We start from the raw sequence: 21,636 nt of genomic DNA, 5'->3' as shown, positions 1-21,636 counted from the left end.
TGAGTTACTTGTCTTCCCCGTCCTTCGCCCTCTCCAGGATTTTATCTCGCTAGTGCATAGGTTTTTTTTTATAGTGGATTTGATTTATCTTATGGACATTTTGAACCTAAAAGCTTCCAGCAAGGCTGTAGCACAGAGTCCAATATTGTGACACAGGGCCGGAAGCAGGATTGGCTTATTAGAAGTATAGAATTGGCAGGATTTGCTAACAGAATAGGATTGGGTTCTGTATTTGTGATATGGATTTTGTGGGTGAGGAAGAGGCTAAGAAACCTAACAGAGAGTTTTCTTGAAAATGATTTCAGAAGAAGATTGCAAACTAGCACTGAATACTCATGTGCCCCACATAGTACAAACGCCTTCACACTCTTCTCTATAAAAGTGAAGTTCATAAAATTGGAAAATAATACTGATTTCAGAGATTAGCCTGTAAAAAGACAACAGTTTCGGTGCTGGAAGATAAGCCTTCCGAGATCCAGGAACAAGAGAACTACACCCTTGAAGAACAGGGGTAAGGAGTTTTTAAATTCAGAGCATGTCCAAACACTGTCTGCAACTTTATCCCTATCTACGCTACATTTTTTCACAGGCTATGCAGGGCCAAGAAGAAGAGTAAGTCCAGCCAAAAAGAAGAGGAAAAAAACAGAAAACCCTGAAAACAGCATTCCTGGCTCTTATAAGCAACTTGTGACTAGGCCTCACGCAAAAGGAAAACTTTGAAAAATGTCAAATAGTGAGGTGAGTTAAAGCACAGCATTAGAGAACAGCAGTGTAGTGCTTTAAATCATGGATAAATGTCAATGCATTTGGAAAGCAGTAAATCAACATGGTAATAATGAATGATACTCATGGTATTTGTTAAGCATGTCCTATGTGCCCAACACTGACCTCAGTACTGGAGTTGCTACAGTATGAACAGATAGGACAAAATGTTCCCCTCCCACACGAGGCTCACAGTAAAAGAGGGAGGGAGAATAGGTCTTTGATTCCTAATTTACAGATGACACAGTTGAAGAATAAATTAAGTAACTGACAGAAAATAAAACCCCATGAGCCCTCCTACCTTACCTTCTTGATTTCTTACTACCACCCAGCCAACACATTGCACAACTCCAATGCCTATCTACTTACTTCCCTCGATCTCACCTATTTCACCACCTATTCCTTGCCCACGAGCTGTCTCTGTCCTGGAACTCCCTCCCTCTTCATATCTGACTGAAGATAACTCTCCCCACCTTCAAAGCCTTATTAAAAACACATCTCCTCTAAGAGGTCTTCCCTATGACTTCAATCAATCAGTCAATCATATTTATTGAGTACTTACTTTGTGCACAGCACTGCTCTAAGCTCTTGGAAGAGTACAATATAACAATGTCGGTAGACTCATTTTCCTCTTCTCCCAATCCATACTGCATCACTCATGCACTAGGAGTTGCACCCTTTATTCACCCCTCCTTTAGCTCCTTCCTTTCCTTCCACAATTTCATTAATTAATTTCATTTCACTTGATTCCTATGGTATTTGTTGAGAGCTTATTACATGCCAGGCACTGTACTAAGCACTGCGGTAAATACAAGCGAAACAGGTTGGACACAGGGACTGTCTTAACTCCAATTTTACAGATGAGATAACTGAGGCACAGAGAATTTAAGTGACTTGCTTAAGGTCACACAGCTGACAAATGGCAGAGCCAGCATTAGGACTTAGGTCCTTCTGATTCCCAGGCCTATGCTCTATCCACCAGGCAATGCTGCTTCTATTTATATTAATGTCTGTTTCGCCCTCTTGACTGTAAGCTCATGGTGATCAGGGAATGTGCTTACCATCTCTCTTATATTGTACTCTACCAAACACTTATTACGGTGCTTTGCACACGACTTGCCCATTATCACCCAACAGGCAAGTGGCAGAGCTAGAATTAGAATTAGAATAATTCTGACCCAGGCATGTGGTCTTTTTTCTAGGTTACACTGATTAATTGGTTGATTTGCCCTTGATCCAAAGAGAAGGCTATAGTCAAGCAGAGTTCCTGATGTCCATTAATGGTAACCATAACAACAATTCTAGTGATTTCACTGTTTCCACCATCTAGTCAGGTGGTTGCCAATTGGATTTGTCTCAAGACCCTCTCTAGAATAGCCAGTGTTTCATCTCCTGTGGAGTAGCAGCAGCAGACAGGAGCTTCTTCATTGACTTTGGACTTGCTTCTAGGCCTTTTCCCCAGTTCCCGGGTAGGTTGTGGCTCAAGACTACCCTTTCCCTCCTTTTCCCTCAGTGCCAGCCTGGGGAAGGAGAATAGAGCTGTGGAGAGGAGATGACAGGGACAGGGGGTGATCCTGGGAGGAAGAACCTGAGGGAGGACACGGATGAAGGCAGAGGAAAGATCGCTCTGACCTCCTTTCAGCTCCCCTCCGATCCTAAAGCTTTTGGTATATGTTCTCGGATTGTTTCCTGGATAGTGGTTTAGAGCCCAATCTGGCATTGGGAATTCATTGTAGGAGGGGTGTCAAAGGGTCAAGCTGCTTATGTAGACTCAATTTTCCACTTACAAATTAATGTCCTGGTAATCATCAGTGATGGGGAGGAATTATTAGTAGCATTTCAGTTTTAGTGCCAAAGCTGAACAACACCCTATAATGGGATGCAGAAAGACGAGGACCCTGCATGATTATGTTGGTAGATTTACTTTCTAAAAAGATCCCTGCCAATCATGACAAGAATGATAATAAGTGGTATTTGTTAATAATAATGTTGCAAAGCACTTACTATGTGCAGAGCACTGTTCTAAGCGCTGGCGTAGATACAGGGTAATCGGGTTGTCCCACATGGGGCTAACACTTTTAATCCTCATTTTACAGATGAGGTAACTGAGGCACAGAGAAGGTAAGTGACTTGCCCAAGGTCACACAGCTGACATGTGGCAGAGCAGGGATTCAAATCCATGACCTCTGACTCCCAAGCCCGGCCTCTTTCCACTGAGCCACGCTGCTTCTCTAACACTTGTATGAAGTGTTTACTACTTGCCAAGCACTGTACTAAGTACTGGTATAGATATAAAATGATCAGATTAGGCACAGTTCCCTTCTCCTGCGGGGCTTCCAGTCTAAGGGGAAGAAAGAACAGATATTGAGTCCCCATTTTATACTTACAGAGCTATGTATTACTAACATATTTCACATGAAAGTATTTTATGAAAAATAATAGAAGAAAAAATAGGACAAACAGATGGAATCAGCTAAGGAATTGTCTAAAGGTAGCAGAAGCTGCTTGAAAAAGCTGAGCCTAGGGAACCGCTAACTTATCATTCCCTAGCCTGTGGAAAAACAGTTGCCCTGACCCAACGATAGGTGAAAGTAGCCTGATGTCTGGCAGTCAGCACTGCTATTCCTTCTCTGGACAACAAAACACTCCCTGGGCATGGGAAACCTCCCTTGACTACTGGAAACCATCTTGAAGATGGTGGTTGAACTAATTTGAGAAGTGGTGTGGGCCAGTGGAAAGAGTTCAGAACTGGGAGTCAGGAATCTTATCTTGTGTTATTCATTTGTTCAATCATATTAATTAAGCACTTATTATGTGCAGAGCACTGTACTAAGTGTTTGGAATGTACAATTTGGCAATAAAGACATTCACTGCCCAACAACGGGCTCACAGTCTAAACAGGAGATACAGACAACAACAAAAAAACAAGTAGTCTGGCATCAGTATCATCAAGATAAATAGAATCTTAGAAATATACACATCATTAACAAAATAAATAAAGTAATAAATATGAGTATAAATATGTTATGCTGTCAAGTCGTCTCCAATCCATAGTGACTCCATGGACACATCTCTCCCAGAACACTCCACCTCCACCTACCATCGTTCTGGTAGTGTATTCATAGAGTTTTCTTGGTAAAAATACAGAAGAGGTTTACCATTGCCTTCTTCCATGCAGTTAACTCTAGTCTCCATTCTCGACTCTCGCCCAAGCTGCTTCTTCTCAGCACAGGAGAGTTTTGACATAACAGATTGCCTTCCACTGGCTACCACTGCCCAAACTAGAATGAAATGGAATGGGTTTGCCTCTGCTTGATTTTCCCTTCCACAGCCAAGACCGGCAAACTCTCCAGGTGCGTTCTGAGAAGGCGGCTTCAGGGATAGCTGGGTTCTAAATTTGGGTCCACCATACTGGCTCTGTGAGCAAATCACTTCTCTGTGTCTCAATCTCCTCATCTATAACATTAAATAACTGTTCTCCCTCTCCTTTGCAGTGTGAGCTCCTTGTGGGACAGAGACTGTGCCTGCTTTTCCGTACTTTGGATTTAGCACAGTGTATAGAACAGTCAGCACCTAACACATATTACAATTATTACTATTGAAGAAGCAACCCAAGTAGTTGCAATTAATTTATCGGACCATAGACTAGACATAGGAAAGAACCAAATTTCGGAAACCCAACTGGGGTGGAAATGCTCAGGGTGAATTTGAGGAATAATTTCCAGAAACCCTAGCTAGTTCAATCAATCAGTAATATTTACCGAGTATTTACTATGGGCAGAACACTGTACTAAGCACTTGGGAGAGTACAGAACAACAGATTTGTCATACATGATCCCTGTCCACAAGGAGCTTACAGAGGGAGGCAGACAAAATCTGTTGCAGATAGTGGAAATCAATCAATCAATCAATAATACTAAATTTTTAGATTGTGAACCCCTGGAAAGACAGGAATCATATCTAATTCCCATCTCTGTATTGTCTCACAGGATTTAGTACAGTGCTTTCCACACAGTAAGTATTTAATAATTACTAGTTCAACAAATAGTATTTATTGAGTGCTTACTTTGTGCAGAGCATTGTATTAACGGTTTGGGAGAGTACAACAGAGTTGATAGACCTGTTCTCTGCCTGCAATGATTGCTGTCTGGTAGGGAGATAGCAGATTGTAAGTACACAAATGCTGTGAGGCTGAAGGCAGGGTGAGTATTAAAGTGCTTAGGGGTCATACATCCAAGAACATAAGTGTAGCAGGAGGGAGGCCAGATAGTCTGGAGAAATAAGGAGTCAGTCAGGGAAGGTTTCTTGGAGGAGATATGGTTTTGGAAAGACTTTGAAGATGGGGAAAGAAGTGATCTGCCCCACATGAAGGTAGTTCCAGAGCAGAGGGGGGACATTCGCAAGGGGTCTGTGACAGGACAGATGGGATTGTGGCACTGTGAGAAGATCTGTGTTAGGGGAGTAGAGTATGTGGGCTGGGGTGTAGTCCAAGATTAGCAAATCAGATAGGAGGGGCAGAGCTGATTGATTGAGTTTTCACCTTCCAGGTGCTACTAGGAATCTAGGAGCCCACAGAACCCTTCAGAGTTCTAAGAATCCACACCTTCAGAGTTCTGCAGAATCCACTCCTGGGACTTTCTGATTCCCAAGTGGAGTCTGTCAAGTCAGGGATGGGAAGATGTCCTCAAGGTAAAGATCCTGGACCCTATACTCAGCTTAAACTTACTTTAGTTATTTTGGTTGGCTGTATAAGCTCCCTGTGGGCAGGGACTACATCTCAAGCTCTGGTCTACTTTCCCAAGTGCTTAGAACAGGGCATTCACCTGGTGGGTGCTCAATAAATTCCACCGTTACTACGACTACATCCTCCACCACCACGACTAAATGAAATCCTGCTGGGTTTTGGTATCAATCAGCTCAAAATATGATGGGCTTTCCAGGGGCAGGCCAGGCAGTAGAGGGTCTTCTCCTCACCCTCATTTGCTCAAGTGCCACTAGCCACCCTCCCGGAGCCATTCATAACCTCGACTCCTTGGCTCAGGCAGCAGATTCAGTTCATTCCAGTTGTCTGGTGATGATGGGGAGTCCAGATGATGCTCCACTGGGAACTGAGTGGAGACCACCCAAATGAGTGGCATCAGGCTGGCAAATGCAGAAATCCAAAGAGCCAGAAAGCCACTGACTAGGCGGTGTTGGCTTGCTATTGTGATTGACTTGATCCGTTGAAGGAAAAGGGCAATAACCAATTTTGTTTTTGCTAATCATCTGTGCCAGTCACTCTTTGTTATGGGGCTCAACCTAGAAAACGTGCAGCTGGGCACTACACATGCTGAACGGTCTACCATTTTGAATACCTGGTTCAAATCTGGAAGCTCCCTCGTAAATGCCTGTTTCAAATCCGGGTGCCCCCTCGAAGACTCCTTGAGAAGCAGCATGACCTAGTGAATATAGCCCGGGGCTGGGAATCAGAGGACCTGGGTTCTAACCCTGGCTCCTCCACGTGTTTGCTGTGTGACCTTGGGCAAGTCACTTAACTTCTTTGGGCCTCAGTTCCTTCATCTGTAAAATGTAAAATGGCTCCACTGTGAGCCCTGTGAAGGATGGGGACTGTGTCCAACCTGATTATCTTGTATCTACCCAGTGATTAGAACAGTGCTTGGCACAAAGTAAGTGCTTAACAAGAACCACAATTATTAATTATTATTGTTTCAAGGCTTTAGAGCCACTTATTTAAGTGCTTAGTGCAATCTTTGCATACAGTCAGTGCTTAATAAGTATGATTGAATGAATGAATGTTATGTATCACTAGCCATGTGGCCCTTCAGAATAGAGTTCCTTAAGTGATTCCCCCTATGCCAAGGCCCAGTTATGTCCACTAAGAAACTAGGAACTTTGGAGACAAAATATTTCACAGATGTCTCTGTATTCAGTCAGTCATTCCTATTTATTGAGCTCTTACTGCGAGCAAAGCACTGTACTAAGCACTTGGCAGAGTACCATATAACAGTAAACAGACACATTCCCTGTGCACAGTGAGGTTACAGTTTAGAGGGCCTTGGGATTTTACGAGAAAGACAAGTGGTTTGCTGTTGAGTATTTTTGTACAGCGAGAAGCTGCTGCAGATAGTGGTGGGCCAGATCATCCAAATCAGCACAGTTTTCCAAGTGAACAGTTGTCCCTTTTCCAATCAATCCATGGTATTTAAGTACTTATTGGGTGCAGAACACTGTGTTAAGTACTTGGAAATGTACAATACAATCCTTGCCCACAAAGAGTTTACAATCTAATAGGGGAGACAGACATTAAAATAAATTACAGGTAGTCAATCAATAAATTAATAGTATTTATTGAGCTCTTACTGTGTTCAGAGCACTCTACTAAGCACTCAGAGGAGTATAACACATCACACTTGGTAGAAATATAGATAGGGGAAGCAGCAGAGTATATGAATAAGCAAAAGTATTACGGAGTTAAGGGTGGGGTGAATATCAAAATGCTTAAGGGACACACACCTAAGTGCATTGGCGATGTAGATGGGCAGGTGAATCGGGTAGGGAAAAGAAAGGTTGGTTAGGGACGACTTCTTCAAAAGCCTTGGAGGATGGGCTACAGATAATCAATCAGTCAATCAATGATATTTGTTGAGCAACTACTGTATCTAGAGGACTGTACTAAGTGTTTGTACTAAGAGTTGGTGGATGTGTTCACTGTCCAAAAGCTTAGATTCTAGAGTCTTTTGCTCTGCACACAGTAAGCACTCAATGAATATGATTGAATGAATGAATGGAAAGGGAAACAGACATTAAAATAAATTATGGATATGTACATAAGTGCCTTAGGACTGAGATGGGATAAATAGTACTTGAAATACTTGAAGTACTTGAAGCATTCATATCCAAGTGCAAGGGTCATAAAGAAGAAAGAGGGAGCAGGAGAAATGAAGACTTAATCAGGGAAGACCTTTTGGAGGAGACATTATTTTAATAATAATGATAATATAATAATGATAATAATAATAATGTAATAATAATATAATAGTAATGGTACTTGTTAAGTGCTTACTATGTGCCAAGCACTACTCTAAGCTCTGGGGTAGATACAAGTTAATCAGGTTGGATCCAGTCTCTGTCCCACAATGGGCTTACAGTCTTAATCTCCACTTTACAGATTATGTAACTGAGTCCCAGTAGTCATGTGACTGGTTAGGATTAGAACCCAGGTCCCTCTGACTCCCAAGTCAGTGCTCTAGCCACTAAGCTGTGCTGCTTCTTTAATAAGGCTTTGAAAGTGGGGGTAGCGGTGATATGTTGAATACAAAGGGGGAGAGAATTCCAGGACAGAGGGAGGCCATGGGTAGAGGGTCATTGCTGAGATAGATGAGATTGAGGTACAGTGAATAGGTGGGCATTAGAGGAGTGAAGTGAGTGGGCTGGGATGTAGTAGGAAATCAGGGAGGTAAGATAGGAGATGGTGAGCTCATTAAGTGCTTTAAAGGAGTTTCTGTTTAATGTGGTGGTGGATGGGCAATCACTGGAGCTTCTTGAGAAGTGGGGAAACATGGACTGAACGTTTATTTAGAAAATGATCTGGTCAGCAGAGTGAAGTATAGACAGGAGAGGGGAGAGACAGAAAGCAAGGAGTTCACAGAGGAGGCTGACACAGTCATCAGGGTGGGAGAGAATAAGTGTTTGGATCAGCATAGTGGCAGTTTGGATGGAGAGGAAAGGGTGGGTTTTAGCGATGTTTTGAAGGTAGAACCACAGGATTTCATGACAGATTGAATGAGAGAGATGAATTGAGGATAACACCAGGGTTATGGGCTTATGAGACAGGTAGGATGGTGATGCTGTCTACAGGAGGAGGACTAATAAGCTGGAAGTCCCAGAACAGTGAAGCAGAGTCAAGCCTGGGCATGTTTCCTCTCAGACAGCATTCAGTATTCATTTAGGGATAGTTAGGCAATCAGGCCCATCACCTGAGTCATTTGAAGGGGGGAATAGTGTACCTCAGAAATGCTGCCTGAGCACTTCAGAGTTACTAATGATTAATAACTGTGGCATTTGTTAAGCCCTTACTATGTGCTATACACTGTACTAAGTGCTGGGGTAGATTCAAGATAAATAGGTCCCATGTGGGACTCCCAGTCTAAGTAGGAGGGAGAAAAGATAAAAAATCCCTACTTTGCATTTATTAAATCCCTAGTTTGCTAGTGATGGGGATTGCTAGCAGAAACTCCATGGGCCAGGATAACAATTACTCGGCTTCCAGGTCTATGCAGGCATTATGGTCTTGATTGGATGCTGAACTTTTTCTGGATGGTTTTTCTAGATGGAGATTTAAGAATTTAGAAGTCATCTAGCAAGTAATGGATACTGGACTTTCTACAGATTGAAATTTAGGCCACGCTACATACAATAATATTCCCAGTTTTCTGTTTTTTTGGTGTTGGAGACCATGAAAATTTAGATTTTAGGAAACGTGTAATTTTGATGTGGAAAATCTGACATTTCAGAATACAGACGTAAGTCCAGAAGTGTTTCTTTGTGGCAGGTGAAACCTTGTCCAGATGGCTCCATTTTCTCTACACATTTCCTTTTGTGGACAATGAATATGGAGCTAGAAAAAAACGTTAGAAAGTAAGACGTCACCAATAGGACATTAGGACATTTGCCCAGTAATCCATTAGGTAAGCAACATTTTTTAATTCTACTTTGGGGAATAGGAGAGAGAGTAGAATTTGGGTTCTCCCAATTTCAGTGTGGGGAGAGCAGATTTTCAGGAAGAGAATAACGGCAAATTCAGTGAAAAGTTTAACAGTAAAAGTAACATCTCATTATTGCTGGGAGAGAATAATTCTCCAGTTCCTCACCACTCCAGTCAAAGCCATCTCAGGCAAGGTCATCCCTAATTTTAGTCTGCCCCAACCATCCCCACCTTCCGAAAGGGCAGAGAATGTGCCTTAAATTACTCCTTGCAAATTACTCATTTGCTCAAAAGATACTATCACTACTATTAAGATGTCTACTGAATGTCTTCCTTTGTTCGAAGTAAACCCCAGGGTTTGTGACTCTCTGACAAGCTCCACTAGGGTATCATTCTTTCCCCTCCTGAATCTGCTGGACTGAATGATAGTCTGGTGATAGAAGAAGGAGACCTGTGCTATTTCCCTTAACTTCTCCTTTGATTTGGATGGTATCTGGAATTTCCTAAGAGCCCTAAGGCTATGTGAAGTGTGCAGCTGCACAGATCCCTCCCTGACAGAGGGTATTTCTCTGTTAGTTCCCCCCAGGCATAAAGATGCATCAAAGCAATTTATGAGATTCACAAAAGAGTTCCTCTTTCCTCCCTCACTTGCCTTCCACCCTCCCCCTACAATTGAGGGAGTGAGAGGAGAAAGGAAAAATAATAACAATAATAATGGTATTTGTTAAGCACTTACTAAATACTTTACACTTGAAGCAGCATGGAGTAGTAGATAGAGCACTGGCCTGGGAGAGAGAAGGTCATGTGTTCTAGTTCCCGCTCCACCATTTGTCTGCTGTGTGGCCTTGGGCAAGTCACATACTTCATTCATTCATTCAATCATATTTATTGAGTGCTTACTGTGTGCAGAGCACTGTACTAAGCACTTGGAATGTACAATTCGGCAACAGAGACAATCCCTGCCCAACAACGGGTTCACAATCTAATCAGGGGAGACAGACAACAAAACGAAACAGAACAAAACAAAACAAGTAGTCTGGCATCAATATCATCAAGATAAATGGAATCATAGATATAGACACATCATTAACAGAATAGAGTAATAAATAATATATACAAATATGCAGTAGTGCTATGGGGAGGGGAAGGATGACTGGGGAGGGGAGGAGAAGCAGAGGGAAAGGGAGGGCTCAGTCTGGGAAGGCCTCCTGGAGGAGATGAGCTTTCAGTAAGGCTTTGAAGAGGGGAAGAGAGTTAGTTTGGCAGATGTGAGGAGAGAGGGCATTCCAGGTTAGTACTAGGATGTGGGTCAGAGGTAGATGCCTCAGTTACCTCATCTGGAAAATGGGAATTGAGACTGTAAGCTCTAGGTGAAACAGAGATTGTGTGTCCAGGCCAATTTGATTGTATCCACCCCAGTGCTTAGTACAGTGCCTGGCACATAGTAAGTGCTAAGAAATACCATAATTGTTATTCTTATTATTCTAATTAATATGTGCCAGGCACTGTACTAAGCCAACTGCTCACTCTTCAGTGGCTTCTTCCCCTCTGCCTTCAAACATGCCCACATCTCCTCCATCCTAAAAAGACACTCCCTTGACCCCCACAGCCCCCTCCAGTTATTGCCCCATCTCCCTCTTACCCTTCCTTTCCAAACTCCTGGAGCGAGTCGTCTACACTAGCTGCCTGAAATTCCTCTCCTCCACCTCTCTCCTGGACCCCCTCCAATCTGGCTTCTGTTCCCTCCATTCTACTAAAACCACCCTCTTAAAAGGTCACCAGTGACCTCCTTCTTGCCAAATCCAATAGCTTCTACTCCATCCTAATACTCCTTGACCTCCCAGCTGCCTTTGACACTGTGGACCATCCCCTTTTCCTCAACACGTTATCAAACCTTGGTTTTACTGACTTGATCCTCTCCTGGTTCTCCTCTTATCTCTGTGGGCATTCATTCTCAGGGCATTCATTCTCAGTCTCCTTCATTCTTCATTCTTCAGTCTCCTCCCCCTCTTATCTCCTAACTGGAGGGGTTCCTCAAGGGTCAGTTTTTGGTCCAGTTCTATTCTCGATCTATACTGTTGCCCAGATTATCTTTCTACAGAAACATTCTGGGCACCTCCCCCCACTTCTCTAAAATCTCCAGTAGTTGCCTATCAACCTTCATATAAAGCAAAAACTCCTCATTATTGGCTTCAAAGCTGTCCATCACCTTGCTCCCTCCTACCTCACCTCCCTTCTCTCCTACATCCCAGCCCGCACACTCTGGTCCTCTGGTGCTAAGCTTCTCACTGTGCCTCATTCTCACCTGTCCTGCTGTCGACCCCTGGCCCACATCCTAATCATGGCCTGGAATGCCCTCCCTCTTCAAATCCGCCAATCACACTTCCTCCCTCCAAAGCCCCACTGAAGGCTCACCTCCTTCAGGAAGCCTTCACAGAATAAGCCTCCCTTTTCCTAAACTCCCTATCCACCCCATAACCCCGACTCACTCCCTTTTCTCTAACCCCCTTCCTGCCCCACAGCACTTGCGTATATATGTACATATCTGTAATTCTATTTATATTAATGCCTGCTTACTTGTTTTGATGTGTACATATATTTATAATTCTTTTAATTTATTTTGATGCTATTAATGCCTGTTTACTTGTTTTGATGTCTTTCTCCTCTCTTCTAGACTGTGAACCTGTTGTGTCTCTGTTGTTGAATTGTTCTTTCCAAGAGCTTAGTACAGTGGTCTGCACACAGTAAGCACTCAATAAATACGATTGAATGAATGAATGAATATAAGCTAAATCAGGTTGGACACAGCCCCTGTCCTTCATGGGGCTCACAGTCTTAATCCCCATTTTCCAGATGAGGTAACTGCGGTACAGAGAAGTTAAATGACTTGCCCAAGGTCACACAACAGACTAGTGGTGGAACCTGGATTAGAAGCCAGGTCTTTCTGACTTCCATACCTGTGCTCTATCCACTAAGCCATGCTGCTTCCCAGGAAGCATCTTAGACCCAAAATACAGAATGCCACTGGAAAAGGTAGGAAGCAGAGTAGTCTAGTTGAAAGAGCACAGGGCTGGGAGTCAGACGATTTAGGTTCTAATCCCCGCTCCACCACTTGCCTGCTGTGTCACCTTGGACAAGTCACTTATGGTTTCTGGGCCTCTGTTTCTTCAACTGTAAAATGGGGATTCAATACCCTCCTACTTAGACTGTGAATCCCATGTGGGACAGGGACTGTGTACAGCCTGATTAATTGTATTTACCCCAGCATTTAGAACAGTACTTGACAAGTAGTAAGTGCTTAACAAGTACCATTAAAAAAAAACAATTTGATGCACAACATTCGAGAGTCCATCTCTAGGAAAGTAGGATTGGCAGGAAAGTGTAGGGGCAGAAGATCCTTTTTCTTCTGCCCTGGCTGCAGTTTGCCCACTTTCTGGTCCCCCATCCTTCCCTCACCACTTTCTTCCTAAAGCACCCCACCCCTACCCCACCTCCCGCCACTCCGGGCACAAAAGAGCCCTCATAGCTAGATCACCCTGTTCACACAGCTACCCCTGGGTCAGGTCTACTTAGAACAGGCTCCCTTTCTCCAACTGTTTCTCCTCAAACATTCCCCAGTCAGTCCAGGACCATGGCTGAGGTGAAATGAAACTATTTTAAAGCAAGAAAGGCACATGCTTTATGGGAGAAATCCTTTTTGTGAAGGATCTGGAATCCATGGAGTAAAGAAAAAAACATAAAGTGATGGATGTGTAGCCAAATGGATGGAAGTGTTCCCAAACTTAATGCGCTTTGGCTCTGTTTGGCTACCACATCTGGCAGCTGTGCAAAATCTAAACAAAACACGCACACACACACGTAAGACACATTCTATGGAGGAGGAAGACTTTAATGTTCACAAGCAGAAGGGAATCCAGTGCAGTAGCAACAGCTTACAATATCTCCAAACATGAATTATTAAGGAACATTCCTCCATTACTTAATGGAATATTTCCCCTCAGATGCTAAATCTCAGTACAGGGGAACCCACATAGTGGAATGCACTGAGCAGCAACAGGAAGACAAGCACTCTGTGCTTCTTAGAGGCTTTCTATTACAATTAGAGAGTAATTCATAGTTAGATACTGAGCCTCAACTGTGGAGTTTTGGAACAAATGACTCAAATGTAAGCTAGAAAAATGAGCAAATGGCATCAACAAAAGCTTCAGAAACCAGAAGTGTAATTTTATCTGCAAACTTGTGAGTGGAATACTTGCCCCTCAGTATCTCCATAGTATCAGTATCTTCTAATCCTTGCCAAACATCATGCAAAACCTGAGGCTCTAGTCTGGAGGGTACATCAGTCGACTCCAGTGTGAGTTTTGTTAATGGAATTCTACTTGGAAAATATCACTGTCAGTTGCAGTATCCACTTTTAACACAAAGAATAGTGATTTTATGGGGGGTTTTATTAGCTGGGGAAATTTAGAGAATCTCTACAGTGGAGCTGGAACCTGGAATGTGAGATTTTTTATTTGTCTTAAATGGAGAATATTTAATCCACAAACATTCTTTTCTTTTTCAACACTCTGCTCCACTATATAGAGCTAGCAATAGTGGTTAGTTTGATACTGCTTCCAGTGAATTCTTGCCCAGGGTAAAACCTAAAGTGTTGTCTCAGTTAAAACAATTAGTACGATCGATTAAAGCTAATTTGAAAAATGGGCTTTCCTTCATTAATTTTTTTTAACCTCAGAGTAGTCACAACTCTGTTTGCATTGGAATTCTTGTTTCATTTCTCTCTTGAACAATTTCCCATTTTATTCAATGATAAAATACAGACTCCCACAATCTGGCACTTTCAAAAATTGGGAGGCGAAGTTTTCCACTAAAGCATAGATTTGTCTGGGTGAATTCCATTTGGTTCTTAAACATTCTAATATCCACTGGGCTGCAGGCACCCCCCACACTTGATCTTGGGTTTGTGCTGTACATACATTAGGGCTTGCCAAGTATTTTGACCTACCTGACTGGAATCCCCAGACCCTGGCCTACTCAACAGTATCAATCAAGATGAGAGAACTTGGGGATCTGGTCCTGTCTGGAGATGTCTCATGGAGGTCTGTTCCAGGTTTAGGCTAATCCTGGAGGTCCAGAGCATCTCTTCTGGAAGATTCACCAGATCTAATCTACTTTGGGGGAGTGTGGCAGTGAAAGTGTTTTTATGAGAAGCTGAAACTGAAATACCTTTCCAGCCCTCCTCTGGTTTCTGCCTGCACTGCATTTTTAGCCAGGGTGGCATTGACGGACTTCAGGAAGAGGAAAGAAGGAAACCCACAGGAGCCCGTTGTTGGGCAGGGATCGTCTCTGTTGTCAAATTGTACATTCCAAGCACTTAGTACAGTGCTCTGCACATAGTAAGCACTCAATAAATACGATTGAATGAATGAATGATAGAGAAGGAAATGTTCTAGAGAAAGGTTATGCTGGGTCCGGAGCATAACATGAGTCCTCTTTTTTTTTTTAGGGCACTTACTATGTGCCAGGCACTGTACTAAGCACTAGGGAAGGTACAGAATAATCAGGTGGACACAGTCCCTGTCCCACATACCTCTCTTATTCTCAGTCCCCATTTAACAGATGAAGTAACTGAGGTACAGAGAAGTGAAGTAACTTGCCCAAGGTAACACAGCAGACAAGTGGCAGAGCTGGGATTGGAAATCAGGTCCTGATTCCCAGGCCGGTGCTCTATCCATGAGGCCATGCAGCTTCATTTTGCAAAAGCCACTTTGCAGAAGTATGCCTGTTTCAAAGGATCCTAGAGTGTTTCTGCAGAGGGATCCCTGAGCCCCCACCTATTTGTTTCAAAACCATTGCATTTCTCTACCAAGTACCAGCTGTGGAACCCAGGAGCAGGAGCTACAGTGGAGGGAAGTTTGATGCTAAAAATTAAAAAGGGATAGAAAAACCAGACAAGGGACAGGCCAACTCAAAACAGAGTGGATGGTTGCCTCAGATCAGAGTGGGTTCCTCAGGCTTTCACATTCCAGATCTGTAATTGGTCTGCTCTTGCCGTCAAGCTCAGTATTAAGGCTGAGTCCCAAGGTGCTTTATTTTACAAACTAGGAATGAATTCCTCCAAAATTGAGCAAGCGGTTTCATCCAAAGTAGTGCACAAATAAGTATTTTGAATCCAACCCCCAGCACTTCTTTGGCATTGCCTTCAGCAGTTGCCCACTTTTGGGAGTGAGGGATAGAGTTGGGAAGAAGCTCTGTCAAGTGGGATAGAAGAATGATTGACAGGGCACCATCCTGGGATGCAATGTAGTCCTAGTTGTAAGACCCTTTCCCAAATACATAATAATAATAATGATAGTGATTTTTTTTTTAGTGCTTACCATGTGCCAGGCCCTGTACTAAGTGCTGGAGTAGATACAAGATATTCATTATTCATGTTGGATACAGTCCAATTAGAGAAGCAGAGTGGCTTAGGGGAAAGAGCACGGGCTTGGGAGTCAGAGGTTATGGGTTCTAATCCTAGCTCTGCCACTTGTCATTCATTCAGTCATTCAATAGTATATATTGAGTGCTTACTATGTGCAGAGCACTGTACTAAGTGCTTGGAATGTACAAATCGCTAACAGAGACAGTCTCTGCCCTTTGACAGGCTTACAGTCTAATCGGGGGAGACAGACAGACAAGAACAATAGCAATAAATAGAATCAAGATAAATAGAATCAAGATTCTATTGTCAGCTATTGTCTATTGTCTATTGTCAGCTGTAGGACTTTGGGCAAGTCACTTCACTTCTCTGTGCCTCAGTTACCTCATCTGTAAAATGGGGATTAAGACTGAGAATCTCACGTGGGACAACCTGATTACCCTGCATCTACCCCAGTGCTTACAACAGTGCTCATCACATAGTAAGCATTTAACAAATACCAACATTATTGTTATTATTATTAATGGTTCAATTTTATTAAATTATGTAAGGAATTGTAACCTCATGTTAGAGGAAACAAACATTAAAAGTGGACTTACTGGAGGAAGAAAGGGACTCATTTTCCTAATTGTGGCCAGTAATGCTTGATGAAAATCAGCTCAATTTGCAACCAATTCACAATGGTTATGGCTAGGATCATAGCAGCGGATACAGAAGCTGCTAGCTCACTTTGCAGCAATGCAAAACTTTTAGGCCAATTCACCCAATTATCAACAGTGCCAAGGTAAATTCCATGCTAGAGAAATTATTACATCATTCAAGAATAACAAATATATAAGAGTAACAGAGAGAAAGGACCTGGATGGAAAGATGAATTCCATGGAAAGTCTCACAAGTTCACAGGATTTCTAAACCTAGACATACTGCCAGTCTCTGCTTTTTCTAAAATGGTTTCAAATTCCAGGATAAAACCTTTTGGAAATGTTCATCACCCTACAAATGGCTTGAATAAAAATAATATGATAATTATTATAAGTAGTGTGGCCTAATGGATAGAATGCAAATTTGGGAGTCAGGTGGCCTGGGTTCTGCTCTGGGCTCTGCCACTTGCCTAATTTGCGACTATTTGACTTTTCTGTGCCTCAGCTGCCTCATTTGTAAAATGGTGACTACCTACTCTCCCCCCTATTCAGACTATGAGCCACATGTGGGACTGTGTCTGACATGATTGCCTTGTATCTACTCCAGTACTCGGTACCATACTTGGTCCAAAGTAAGAGCTTGAAAAATATATTATCATTGGCACATAGTAAGCGCTTAACCAGTATCACAATCATTTCATCAAGCACCTGCAGAATACTAGACACTGTACTAACTGTGTGGGAGATTTCAACTGTAGCAATTCCTGGCAGTTTAAAAATGTAGAGATTGTGAAAGCTGCAGGAAGAATAAGTATAAAGCAGGAAGCAGTACAGACACATCAGGATGAAAACAAAAATGTCATCCACCTTCAGCAGCAGCATTAATAGTTGTAAATCAGAGCACTGATAAGAGACCAACAGTAATAATAATAATGATGATGATAGCATTTATTAAGTGCTTAATGTGTGCCAAGAACTGAGGAAGATACCAGGTCAGGCTCAAATGCATATTCTGTCTCCCTCTTCCCTGATTTTTCTGCTGCTCCAAATGAAGGGGCCAAACTGACTGCCTAGTGCAGAAGCAAAATGGCAACCTACTAAGAAACTGTAACTACTCCGCTTGCAGTAAGATAATGTGATGAGAAAGACCTGATCAACACACAGTGGGCTAGATATCATCTGAAAAGGAAAAAGGCCGGGACCCCACTTCATCATTATATTGTATTCTTCCAAGCACTTAGTATAGTGTTTTGCACACAGTAAGCACTCAATAAATATTATTGATTGATTGAATGATTGTGAAGAAAGAGGCATATCTAGTGCCACAGCTCTACAATGCTAGCAAAGACTTTGTTAGGCAAGAAGGATCAGATGAGAGTCTCTTTCAAACCCTCCATTCAAGGCCTATGTCCAGGTTATCTTGAAGTAGTCTTGGACACCCCAAGTGCAGAAAAAATAGTGTGATGGAAGCCAGCAATGAAGTCTGCTTTAGTTGGCTTAAAATCAAGCAGCACCATGGTATGGTAAATTTCTCCTTTCATTAATCCTTATAAAAAGTGACTGAACACATGCTTTGGGAGATTTTGCAAGTAGACAGGATGAGTCTATACAACTAAATGCATCCATTTTGTGTTTTATAATTTCCTTGGAGTGGGGCTAACATTCCCTTTTCCTTCCCTTTACTTTTTTTGACCTGTGAATCCACTCTGTTTCATCTTCCCAGATAAATCTTCTACTGCCACCGCTCAGAAATCCTCCTTTCAGGTATGTGTGTGTGTGTGTGTGTGTTTCTGTCTGTCTGTCTCTCAGAACTCCCAGTTTCTAGTCAGCCCTAAGTGCTAACACAATTGACTTCTCCTTTCTGGATGAAGATTTTAAAATTTACCCCCGGAAACATCTGCTAGGGGCTGGAAAAGCCTGTTGCTTTACTGAAGCTGGTAGGAAACTGTAGGGGAATCATTCCACACAAGCCAGATGGAAATGCATACTTCATTCCGTTAAGCTATTACCTGGGGAACATGTACTGACCATATGAAAGGTCCCACAGCACTTAATATCAGTTTATGAAAGGAGAGCTGAAACCTCTCTGTGGTCCAAGCCGCTTTCCCCTTTAATTCAGACCTATTGGGAACCGGAAAAGGATAGCTGCCAGGAAACTTTAAACTTGGCATCTCAAGTTTATTGGGCCCAATCAGAAATCAACCAAATACTGGAGGAAGACTGAAAGAAGAACAGAGGGATTACTTGGTTGTTTGCACTGTATCACAGAGCAGCATTAGACCTGGTGGGCAGACAAATTGCTGCTCTCCCAGGAAACATGGTTTGCTGTATGGAAATCCACGGTGACCATTGGGTTTTAAATGCAGGATCGTGTCTATTGAACTCTCCCAAGTGCTTAGTACAATGTACTATATACAGTAAGCACTCATTGAATACCAGAACCAGGATTAAAAACCAGGCTCCTTGACACCCAGGCCCAGGCTCTTTCCATTAGTCACTCTTTCAACTCACTCAATGGTGGGCTCCTCCAGTGCGGCATGATGTTGTAGCTCAAGGCCACAGATAAGATGCAGGAAGGGCTAGGGCTGTCTGCTGTACGCTATAGAGGAGGCTGGCAGCTGCAAAAATGAGGTCCAGTCTCCCCCTTATCCTCGCTGTCTTCTGAGGTGGCTTAAGGTCTTGGCACCAGGCTGAATCCTCCTTTCTGTGGTCCCTGGATTGGGCCAGGGGTATAGGTGGGGTGGATGACCCAACACTGGTACCTCAGAAAGAAAACCACATTCACAGCAGCCCTGAGGGAGGATTGTAACTCCAGTGACCCCTCCTGTAGGCCACTGTTTCTGTCACAAGTCCCTTCTCCTAAGACTCTCCCAGAAGCAGCCCTTGCTGACTGAGAGATGGCACTCTTGCTCCCAACCCTGTCTATTCCCCTCCCCACCTTTCCTAAGATCTTCTCCCCTACTTCTCAGCCACGATGTTAGGCCTGTTGAATCCCCCTGATCTGGACTCCCCAAGAGGTCCACTGTCCAGCTGGGGTCCTAGCCCTTAGTATCCACAATCCTGACCTTCACACAAGCCAACCTCAGCATGGGTCTCTGAGACCCTTGTCTTGTCTTATGCCGTTGAGTTGTCTCAGACCCATAGCGACACCATGTACAGGTCTCTCCCAGAATGTCCCAACTCCACCTGCAATTGTTCTGGTAGTGTATCTGTAAAGCTTTCTTGGTCAAAATATGAAAGTGGTTTACCATTGCTTCCTTCCACCCAGTAAACTTGAGTCTCCACCCTCGACTCTCTCCCATGCCACTGCAGCCCAGCACAGGGGAGTTTTGACTTGTAGCAGATTGCCTTCCACTCGCTAGCCATTCCCAAGCTAGGAATGGAATGGGTTTGCCTCTGCTTGACTCTCCCTCTCATAGTCGAGACTGGTAGAGTACTAGTAACTCTCCAGGTGTGACCCCCAGAGGAGTCTGAGACCCTGCCCTTGAGTTTATCTGAGAAAGACATGACCACCACATGAATTCGATTCTGTTGAATACTCACACTGTGCCTTTCACTGTGCAGCACACAGAGAAATCAACAAAGTAGAAAATAGACATTAGGTAGCCCCTCTCCTCAATGAGGGGGGTAGTAGTGAGAAGAGTACAGAACAAGGAACCAGGAGATATGTATTTAAGTTTTTCCTCTGCTCATGACCCACAGCATGTGACTTTAAGCAAGCCATAAAGTCTCTTGTGCCAACGTCTTTCCCTCCACTCTCAAAAATGGGGATGTTAAGAATATCCAGCCTTATTTAATTGAGGACTTAAGACAAATGTGTAATGTATGTAAGAATGTTTTACAATCTTTGCAAGAAAATTGGTAAATGTTTAATTAGAAAATTGGTAAGTGTTTAATTATGAGGAAACATTATTACTCCTGGATGAAAAATAGCCATAGTGCAACAATGTTATTTATGTGTTTCCTTTTTTTTCTTTCAGTAATTTATCTTTCACCTTCCTCCTTGCATACTGAACTAACCTGGGAGAAAATAACTGGGTTCCAAGCTTTAGTGTGGAAACTTATAACATTATATAACTTCTCCACTTAGCATGCCTCTCCTCCTACTCTAGATTTAAAGGATTCAAGACAACTTCACCTGGGATCAGTTAACACAGCTGGGGACCATTACCACTGGTCACATGACTCAGCTAAAAGAAGCAAACCAAACCAAGAGGAGGCTTTAGTGAGGAGGTGAATACTTTCATTAAAAACCAATAAGAAGGTAAGTACAACTTTCTTTTCTTGTGATGTTACAGAAGTATCCTGTTTCTAACATGGAAACATTGTTTTAGTTCTAAAAAGAAAAAAAAATGCTAACTGCAGGGAAGGATTTGAGGAAGTTCTGTTTGGATTGGGAAATTCTTTCTGAGAACCCACATTTTAGAATACTTATTCTCTGATGGAATTCATAATGTGGTGGCAGTCTATTTGGTGAGGATTGATTTGATTGCAATGTTACAGGCTAGGAATTTGATTTTGAATAGTTATGGTAACTGGATTATTAAAGAGAAACCTTCTTTAGATAGAAGCATTTAGCTGAACAAGCAATAGGAATGTTAAGGCATATTTTTATAATGATATTTAAGTGCTTATTATGTGTTGAACACTGTTCTAAGTGATGGGATAACTACAGGTTAATTGGGTTAGACACAGTCCCTGTCCTACATGGGTCTCATGTGTTTGCTGGCAGCAGGGACCCTGTCTGTTGTATTTTCCCAAATGTTTAGTAATAATAATGATGGCATTTGTTAAGCACTTACTATGTGCAAAGCACTGTTCTAAACACTGGGATGGTTACAAGGTGATCAGGTTGTCCCATGTGGGGCTAACAGTCTTAATGCCCATTTTACAGATGAGGTAACTGAGGCACAGAGAAGTGAAGTGACTTGCCCAAAGTCACACAGATGACAAGTGGCAGAGCCAGGATTTGAACCCATGATCTCTGACTCCGCAGCCCGTGCTCTTTCCACTGAGCCATGCTGCTTCTGTAGTAGAGTACCCTGCATACAGTAAGTGTGCTCAAAAAATAATATTGATTTCTTTGACTTGATCCTCATTCATCTCCA

General features: G+C 42.8%; 1 long non-coding RNA gene and 1 other non-coding gene across 2 annotated transcripts in view; one reads left to right on the top strand and one right to left on the bottom strand.

The window, feature by feature from the left end:
* Positions 1-19,860: 19,860 nt before the first annotated feature.
* On the bottom strand, positions 19,861-19,997 carry LOC114817017. Its single transcript, XR_003764857.1, has one exon. It is a non-coding gene; the product is annotated as a small nucleolar RNA SNORA7 (small nucleolar RNA).
* A 688-nt stretch (positions 19,998-20,685) lies between these two features.
* The window catches only part of LOC114815124, a 245,413-nt gene continuing 244,462 nt past the window's right edge, over positions 20,686-21,636 (top strand). Inside the window, exon 1 of the long non-coding RNA XR_003762913.2 lies at positions 20,686-20,792. This is a non-coding gene — a long non-coding RNA (uncharacterized LOC114815124). The remainder of the gene's footprint in view (positions 20,793-21,636) is intronic.

The sequence above is a fragment of the Ornithorhynchus anatinus genome, chromosome 1 (genome assembly GCF_004115215.2).
Source record: "Ornithorhynchus anatinus isolate Pmale09 chromosome 1, mOrnAna1.pri.v4, whole genome shotgun sequence".
In the NCBI taxonomy this organism is placed as follows: Eukaryota; Metazoa; Chordata; class Mammalia; order Monotremata; family Ornithorhynchidae; genus Ornithorhynchus; species Ornithorhynchus anatinus.
This window is presented reverse-complemented; position numbering and strand designations above follow the sequence as displayed.